General features: G+C 35.6%; 1 non-coding gene across 1 annotated transcript; it reads left to right on the top strand.

Moving 5' to 3' along the window:
* Positions 1-989: 989 nt before the first annotated feature.
* LOC123459705 lies at positions 990-1,095 on the top strand. The gene has a single exon (XR_006636462.1). It is a non-coding gene; the product is annotated as a U6 spliceosomal RNA (small nuclear RNA).
* Positions 1,096-9,959: the final 8,864 nt, after the last annotated feature.

Genomic DNA, 9,959 nt, shown 5'->3' on the forward strand with positions numbered 1-9,959 from the left:
CTTCATTCCTGAGAGCTTCTATAGCATTTTAGGCTAGTCCAATTTGGCTTGTATTTTACTGGATTTTATGAAAGGTTTCCAAACCTCTGTCTTCTATGGACCCTGCACCAGTTTACATACCCATGATAAATGGCCAAGGCTTCTATTTTCTTCACAAGGTCACTAATGCTTAATATTTTATTTTTATTTTTAAATATTGCCAAGAGTAAATATTATGATAAAAGTGAGGCTATAGTATCTCATTGTGATTTTCATTTTCATTTTCCTAGCAATGTTTGGAATGGATGCCTATAGAAAGACACATTTACATTGCCCAATGAAATGATGCTGTCAGGATCACTAGGACCTCCCCTCTTGTAGTAAATTGATAGGTAAGATACTGAGTAGATATGTGAAGGCCTTCAGCATCATGCACTAACCTTTCTTTTCACCTTCAGGTCAGCTCCCTCAGCATTTCCAGTGATGCCCTCTTCCTTCTGTGTACTCCATACTGACTCTATGACTGTTGTATATGCTTTTATCTTCAATGAATTTCTCCTCTTTTTCTTTTTTCACTTATTTCCTACTTAATGTTTGGTGCTCCTTATGAATCCCTCCAGCAGAATGCTCTTGGTCCAACTTCCTTAGGGAGATACTCTCCCTCACATTTATTTACCATAGCATCTATTTCCCTTTAGCAGCATCCTGTTTGAGTCATGCTGTTCAAGTGGCTCCTTAATGATGATTATTTCCCCAGGCTGAGCTGGGAGCTCAGGACTTGACATGTATTAGAACGCTACATCCATTTATTGCTATAGCCAAATACCCAGTCAGAAGCAGTCTAAGGAAGGCAAATGGTTAATTTTGGCTTACACTTTGAGAGGATACTTTCTGTGATGGGAGTGTGAGTTATAGCAGCAAGAGTGGGAGACTGGAAACTTTCATTGGATACAGAATCAGGAAGTGTAAGACAAACAGGAAGTGGGGCTGAGCTATAAAACCTCAAGGACATGCTCAGTTTGGCACATGTATACTAAAAGTGGAATGATACAGAAAAGGTTAGCATGACCTCTGAGCAAGGATGACATGCAAATTCATGAAGCATTCCGGATTTTGTGTGATTCCCCCCACCTCACAGCTCCTAAACATATGAGGCCAGTGATGATGAGGTTCTGCCGGTCTACTGACACACTGGACACTGGTGACTGCCACAGCCCTGCTTAGAAATTCAGGGAATATACTGTTATTTATAAAAGCAAACAACAACAACAAAAACCTCAAGGCCTACCCCCAGTAACCCAATTTGTATAGCAAGTCTCAATTTACTAAAAGGTTTCAAGGCCTTCCTAAACAGCACCACCATATGATGGACAAAGTATTCAAACACATGAGTCTATTGGGGGACATTTTTCATTGAAACCACAACAAACTCCCAAGGATGTATGCATAACAGATGGAGAGGGATTTGCAGTTAAGTAGTGTATGAGCTCACATACAGGGTGAATACCAAGACTCAGTTTCAGAAATGTGAATGTCTGCAGAATTTATACCTTCACAAAAGTTTAAGAAAGTGCAGATTGCTGGATATTTGAAGTCTTCTGAGGATAGAAATCTCACTGATAGGTCTTGGCCTCACATAAGAAATATTCAATAGCTCAATCAAAGGCAAGGAGTGAAGAGCAGAGGGACCAATAGCTTACAGGAAGAGCTCAGAGTCTGCCTCGAAGTGTCTTAGTCATGTCAATAAAGCTTTAAAATCAATATGCTGATGAAGTGCCTGCTAGAAACCTCCACGGGATAGGCTCATGTTGTCACTGGGAGAAAAATAACCTAGCAGCAGCACCCCAGCCCCTCCCTCAGCATGGACCCTACAAACTAGAGTAGGAATAAATCTTTGGAAATTCAGTAGCACTTTATAGAAAACACAGTACAAATATAATTATTAAAAATTTTACCTAAGTAAGAGTTATATATATTTATGGTAGATATTCAGGAAACACAAAAGGAGGCCTAAAAATATCAGACTACCTAGAGATGACGACAGTTAATTATGTGAGATTTTCTCATCATCTATACATATGTTTTGGCAGAACTGAGACAATGCCCAATATATGTGTGTGTATGCTGCTTTTAAAATGCAACAATGGGGACTGGAGGAATGGCTCAGCAGTTAAGGCACCTGGCTGGGAAGTCTAAGGACCCAGGTTCAATTCCCCAGCACACATGTAAGCCAGATGCACAAAGTAGCACATGCTTCTGGAGTTCATTTGCAGTGGGTAGAGGCCCTGGTGCACCCATTCTACTCATTCTCTCTCTACATATACATATCTCCCTCTTTCTCTCTCTTTCCAACAAATAAGTAAATAAAATATTTTTAAATGCAACAATGGCATGGTAGTATGTTGATGAAAACTCTGTGCACACATTTTAATAGCTGTGTAAGTTCAGCTCCAGCAGAACCTATTAATCATTCTTCCATCATTAGACACTTGAGTATTTCCAAATTGAAATAATGCCTATATACATGTTTAATATTTTGTGTTGCCTTAAATAATGTAGAAAAAGATACTTAATGCCAACTTGATGATATTTTGAGGATTAGTAGAAATATATAAAAAACATACTAAGGACTTTAATGCCTCTAGAAATCTGAGGTGAATGATATAATAATTTTAATTTGATCATGACTGAACAAGAGCAAACTTAGTAACGAAGCTGAAATTAGGAGGCCAAAACCTTTCTAACCAGTATAATGCCACTAAATTCTGAAATTTGCCTTACTGAATTGGTTTATGATTTGCCACAAGCATTTTTATAACTGTTCTTTGAAATACTACTGCAAGAATATCATATTGGTAATTATATACACATGTATAAACACATGTATAGTACTGACTATAAACAAATAACATAATTCCATTTCAACTTAAAAAAAATATTAAACCAGGCTGGAGAGATGGTACGGTGGTTAAGGTGCTTTCTTTCAAAGCCAACGGACCCAGATTTTATTCCTCAGTACCCATGTAAAGCCGGATGCACAAGGTGGTACATGCATCTGGAGCTCATCTGCAGGGGCTAAAGGTCCTGCTGTGCCCATTCTCTCTATCTTTATATTTGCCCCCTCTCTCAAATAAATAAATAATATTTAAAAATTAAACCTTATATAGATAAAAAAAACCTTTCATGTAAAAACTGTTTATACATAAACAGATAAGTTGCCCTACTTTAAAAAAAAACAACAACCAAAAAAAACGCATGCTTATACAGTTAAAACACAGTTCATTTAAAATAAAAATGCTTATCCTAACGGTTTGGGTCTGAGGAGATAGCTCATATAGTGCTTGTGTCACAAGAATGAAGATCTGGCGCTTTGACCCCCAGAACACACTTGAATGCTGCACTTGGTGCTGGGAAGCTGTAGACAACAGGATCTCTGGGGCTTGATGGTCAGTTAGTCTATCTAATAGGAAAGCTTCAGACCAGTAAGGGCCCCAGTCTCAAAAAAAAAAAAAAGTTGAAGTCATTCCTTAGAATGACACCTATGATTGTCCCCTAGCCAGCATATACATGTGCACACATGTACACCTGCAACATGGAAACATGCATACCCATGCATAAAAGGTAAAGATTTTGTTAACTTGATTAGGAATAAAGGGACATTCCTGTAGTCTCAGCATTAGGAAAGTATATTTAGGAAAATAGTACATTTGAGGTCAGCCAGGACTATTTAGTGAATACTAAGCCAGCCTGGGCTATATAGTAAGAATCTGTGTCAAATATAATATATTTAAATCATTAATTAAAAAAAATATTAAAATATACTTTACCAGTACTCCTTCTTAGTCTGGGCATATCTGTTGTTAAAAACCAGCTTTCTATTCATTATTTTGAGAGTCTCCACTTTTAACTTCCTGAGATCTTGAGTATATTACTGGGTTGATATTTCCCTCTTCAGTACAACAGCAACTGTCATAGCATTAGTAGACAATTTCTAGTCAGCAAGAAACAACGTATGTTTAATTGAAATTTAACAGCAACTAAAATTGCCCAATATCCAAGTGGACCTTTAAAATTCATCCTGATCCCCAATACCTATTAGAGGTGAGATTCAGTTCTAAAATAAAGAGACATTCAGAAATTCTCTAGCTGACTAAAATGTCTTGAGATGCTTCTGCTTTTAGATGCAGGGTTGTCAGAAGGGGAATTACCTTTTCTGGAAGTAAATCACATTGTTTTCTTCACAGGTGGCTCAATTTAGCTGTTTAATCTTAGAGACATGACAGATTTAGGGACAGAGGAAAACTCCTGGTTCATCAGGTTTGGAAGAGTATGAAAGATATTTTATCTCTGTTTCCACATTTCCAATTGATAATCAGTTGGATAGACTGTAATTTTAGAGTAATTTGAAGCATAGAAAATAGAAACTCTTACAAATAGGTGTGTCTTGGAGTGGCATATGGATAACAGTGGGCTAAGGTATTTGTTTAGAAATAATATTTTGTTTTTACTGTCAGGTTTAATAACTTGCCCCAAATGTATATGTGTGTATATTTGCTCAGACAGTTTTCAAAAGGAAGAGGTCAGGCAATTTTCGTGACTGGCCACATAGCGTACTCTATTTGGCCAAGGCAGGAAAGTAGCTGAGGTAGGAAAAAAACAGTTTAGAAGCCACGCATGTTTTAAAATAAGAATGCCCCGAAAGTAATGCAAATGTGTGTCTTTATTTTGCTGAACTCTATTACAATTTTATAAACTATAAATGGAAATAGGACACACACAAAGCCAAAACAAATGTAAGAACTTAAATAAATGGAATTTAATACAGAAATAATCACAGCACTTAATGGAGAACAGTGAATCTGTGCCAAACATTAGAAAATATTATAACATAACATTTTTATAAAAAGCATATAATGCCAGAAATTACTGCTTGTATTGTATTAAAACCTGCAATAATGTAATTTGAGGTAGTAAAATAGCAAAACTGTTGTTTTTAATTGCAGTTTTTTAAGGAAAATTCTCACCTGTCTAATTTTTGTTTAGCTATTTTTTTTTATTAGTTTTGTACTCAGTGAATACAGCCAATTTGGTACTCTTGTTTGCCTCCTCCCTGTCCTCCTCCCTCAACCTGGCCTCTCCTTGTTGGGGTATAGGGGACATGCTTAATAGCAGTTTTTAATTTTATTTTTTAAATTAAGCTACCTACAGGAAGATTCTAATGAGTTAACGCACACAGTTCAAGGAGATAGGCAGATAGGATATGCCCTGAGAAACACTGTATTCAAGAAACATTTTTTTTTAAATAAAAAGTAAAAAATAAAAAGGATAAAAATTTAGAAGAATATTAAGCATATGTTCAACCTGTAGCATTAAAGTAAATTGACATCTTGAGAGTTATGTACATGCTCAATCATTTTTAGACCTGTATATTTAATTTCCACTAATCATATTTAAGTGAAGGCTAGGGGAAAACAATGACCACATCTAAACCTGGCTATTAGTTCCCAGATCCTTAAGAGAAGTGGGTGAAGATCACATGTTCTGTTACAGCTTCCACAGTATATGGAAAGCAACCATATGTACATGATTCAAGACGTCACTTGTTTTCATTGGAATTAATGTGTATGCCCTAATGCAGATAGGAAAATGAAAAATTACAGACAGTTTGGGGGTCACAAAAGTTGGATTTAAATATTAGAACTTTTGGGGACATAGAGGGTTTTTTTTTATTTATTTATTAGAGACAAAGAAAGAGAGAGAGATATAGGATGAGTGTGCCAGGGCCTCTAGCCATTTCAAGCAAACTAGTGTATATATATTAGAATATATACATTGATGAAGCTTCCAGGCTACTCAATATATTTAGGTGAGTTTTTAATAAAACATAATTCTGTTAGAAGTGAAAGCCACATTTCTGATGAATAAATTCAAAAAGTGTGTTTAATGCTAATGTTATATTACTTTACATAACACTATGTAGGTACTGCTTATAAACCTGATATTTTGAGATAACTGACTTTCTTACTTATCAGACTAGATTTGTAGTAATTCTAATTGTGTACTCTTTTCTATTGCTCTTCTTTCCCTTCCTCTCACCACCTGCTCTCCAGTCCCTGCTTCTGTCCTTTCTCTTTCTTCCCTTATTTCTCTCCTCTTCTTCTTTCATCCCCCCCTTTACTCCTCTTCTTCTTTTCTAATACGGGAAAATATTAGTAATTTTCATAGAAAGATAGTAACACTTATCTAAGGTATAGATAAAGAAAACCACAGAAAAAGTGAGCAAGTATATTAAAGTGACTCTTCAAAGAGTCTTATCAATATGGTTGACTAGATGCTATTGGAAATTTGTCACATCCTTGCCCACCCTCACCCTCATAAAAGACATAGCTTGGTCATATAGCTTGCTTCATTATTGGGAAGCCACTTCCACAGCCATTAAGTTGACATTGCCAGTGGGTGATGAAGGAAACAAGAGAGACAGAAGGATCTTTTGATGTTATAGACTTGCTCTTTTGAGTCTCTGCCACTGCCTTTATATCACATAGAGGTGAGATCATGGCTCCCGAAAGTACAGAGGTACAGAACAGGTACAAAGCTGAACAAAATTCTAAATAATAAGATATACTAGTAATGCACAGTTTCAAAGTGGACATAGGTGTGTAAAAATAAATTCTAGATATAGTAATTATGTTTATCTCTGGGTGGCAACAATCTATATTGTATATACATATAATAGAATACTTTTCAATATCTAATCCTGATATAGGCCTCTAATAAAATTTAATATTTAGGGGCTTAAGAAAATTAATAAAACTTTGGTATAAAGTTCTTATGTGTCACATACATTATTTGTTTTGCTTTTATTTGAGTTTCCATTTATTTGAATGAATGTATATTACTTTCATTTTACAAAGTCAAACTCCTTACTTTCTTGCTTTGGTCACCTTTCCATTAAGTTTTATAGTAATCCATAATTAAATTTAGAGTTACATATTTACTTTTTTAAAAATCCTATGGAAAAGTAAACCCAATACTTCATAAAATTTGAATGCTTAAACAGGCTCAGGGTTTCACATTTAGTGTTCTCCAACTCTTTGATAATGCCAACATTCATATGCATTGGGAAACATGGAAGCAATGTAATGTTGTCTGTTACCTAGAGTTGTAGCAATAGCCAACCACACAAGCTAATTAGATGAAAATCACATTTAAATGTCAAAGAGATCTTGTATTGTAATATTTGGAGGCTTTCACTTGCCAGAGTCTACACTTTGTAGCTAGAGACAGTTTGACATCACTATTGACTTATTTATTTCATCTTATAACTAACTTTTAATGCCTGTAGTTATGTTAGCTTGCCCAATTCGATGTCCGTATTAAACAATCTCTTTATTTCCTCTTGAGCTGGTTAGTAAAGTGACTGAGAGTATATTATGAGATCAGTGATTATTTTTGTAGCATTGCAATTGATGAATCAGCACAATTAGCCATGGTCCAAATCACCCCAGCTGAAATTCCAGATTGGATCCCTTAGTCTTTCCTTGACAGTCATTTAGCGAAAGTTGAGTGTTATAAGCACAAACCTTCAGATGAGAAGGAAGTAATGTCAACTGTGAATCTAATTATTATCCTGGCTCTTCCATACTTCAAACACCTAACACAAAGGAAACTTGTAAGTTTTGTGATCATATAGTAGCACCAACAAATGTTTTGGAGGCAAATCAAAAGTCCATTGAAGATCCTTTGTAAGTGACAATGCTGTGGTTAAGTAAGGGTCTTAGAACAATCTTCAGTATACTTTCACCAGCAGTAAGAGCATCAAAACTTTCATAATAATTTGACTAAATTTATATGAGCTGGAAAGCTAACAAAACCTTTGACAAGTGGCTTCTTGTTCACAAGAATGGGTTAAAAATGATTGGAAATGTTTACAACTAAGTTAAAAGTAAAAACACAGTATGATGTGCTGTGAAGTGAAACTTTCATCACTGGGCACTTTTTAAAATTCTGGCTTTACTTTGACAACAAAGTGAAACCAAACTTTTAAAAATCTCAAAATCTCAGAGAAATAAACACTAATAAGCAATCAGTGGTTTTAGTTTCAAATTTAATAAACACACTTTACTTTGGCTTGAAAGATGAAGACTTATTACATTGCAAATAACTTAAGAGAAAAAAATTAATAAATTTTGCCAACAACCTGGAATTTGTCAATACCAAAATCATAGGGAGGTTTTACAAATAACCCACCTACAACAGTTGTTTCCTTGTACCAGTCACAACATTTACCATTTTAAGTTAGCTATGTAAGTCATTTTATTCATCATTCAAGACTATGAATAAGTTTTCTGACTTTTGTACAAGGGAAAACTGAAGTCCAGCCAGCTTAGGAACATAGAATGAGCAACAGAGCAAAGGAAGTCAGTACATCTTTGAGTATAGTTCATTCACCTCAGATATCAACTATAACTGCATAAATGAGCCAGACCAGTGGTATGCCAAGTGCAAAGACATCTAAAGATGTTATGGATGTATGCATGTTCTCTGACCTCCTACATTCAATAATGTGGAGATCAAGACTTGTAAATTCCATTTCCCAGAATCCTAATGAATTCTCTATAGGAGACACTACAGCAAAACTGCAGTTAGGAAGGAGAGATGGGGCTTTCCATAGCTAACCTGATTAACGTCTGTGGTTTTATAGCAGTAGTTATTTTGAGTCTCCAGTTTCCCTTGGTATCATCTCTGCTCCTGAGTGCAACAAAATTGATCTACTCCATGAATATTCTTTCCCCAGTTCCTATGTGTTTGAAGTCAAATACATCTTCATTTCTTCCAATCCCTATAGAACTAGTCCCTGCTTCTATGACCCATCTTGGTTGCTTTTGTATTATTCTTTTTTGTCATTTTATTCCTGTCTTAGCCTCCTGTCTCCCCAAGCATCTCTAAAGTCAACTTAAACCAGTGCTCCTTTGGATAACATAGTACTTGTTACCAGAAATGAAACTCTTAATGGGAGTGTTCTGGGATTTTGCTTTAAGTAGTGATCAGGGGTCCAATGCAGTACCCCTCACTGACTAGAGCTTTTGTTTTGCACTGTCAACTGTAGTCTGAAAATAATTTAAATATTAAATTCTGGAAATAAACAATTCATTAGTTCCAAATCAGTGTCATCTTGAGTAATATGACAAAATCATGTGCAGTCCTGATCGGGCCCATGCAGGATGTGAATCAATGCTTTGCTCAGTGTATCCATACTGTATGTGTTACCTATTCAGTTACCATATCACTTATTGTGCTTATGGTCAAACCCTTTGCAAGGGCTTTACAATGCAGAATTCATGGTCCTTGTCATTTAGTGTTGCCAAAATGAAGTAATACATTGCTTTCTTTTAGTGAAAGATATAACATTCATTACTTAATAAAGAAGGAAAATATATGTTTGGGTCACAAAAATTTATAAAAATGACAATTTTTTTTTCCCATCCATGAAATAAGGTAGGAGGAAAAAAGAAATATGGGCTAATGGTTTGCTTGTTCCTCAAGCTGAAAACATTGAACCATAGGGGCTGAGGAGGTAGCTTAGGTGGCGCAGGAATGAATGCGTGAATTCAAATACCCAGGATCCATGTAAAAGCTGGTATTATCCCTGGAATTTCAGCACACACCTGTAATTTTAGCTTTGGGTTAGTAAAGACAGGTAGATTGCCCCTTGGCTTGCTTGTCAGCTAGTCTAACCAAATCAATGAGCTTCAGGTTCAGTGAGAGTTCCTGTCCCAAAGTTAAAAAAAAAAAAGATGGAAAGTGATTGAGGTTGGCCTCTAATGTGTGCACAAATTTGTATATGCACATCTGCACTAACACATGCATCTATACATTTACAAACATACACAAACACATACAACACACACATACATACCCAAAAAAGTGATAGCCATACTTTTAAATGCTTAATCACTTCATTACGTATCTTGGTGTAG

The sequence above is a fragment of the Jaculus jaculus genome, chromosome 3 (assembly GCF_020740685.1).
Source record: "Jaculus jaculus isolate mJacJac1 chromosome 3, mJacJac1.mat.Y.cur, whole genome shotgun sequence".
NCBI lineage: Eukaryota > Metazoa > Chordata > Mammalia > Rodentia > Dipodidae > Jaculus > Jaculus jaculus.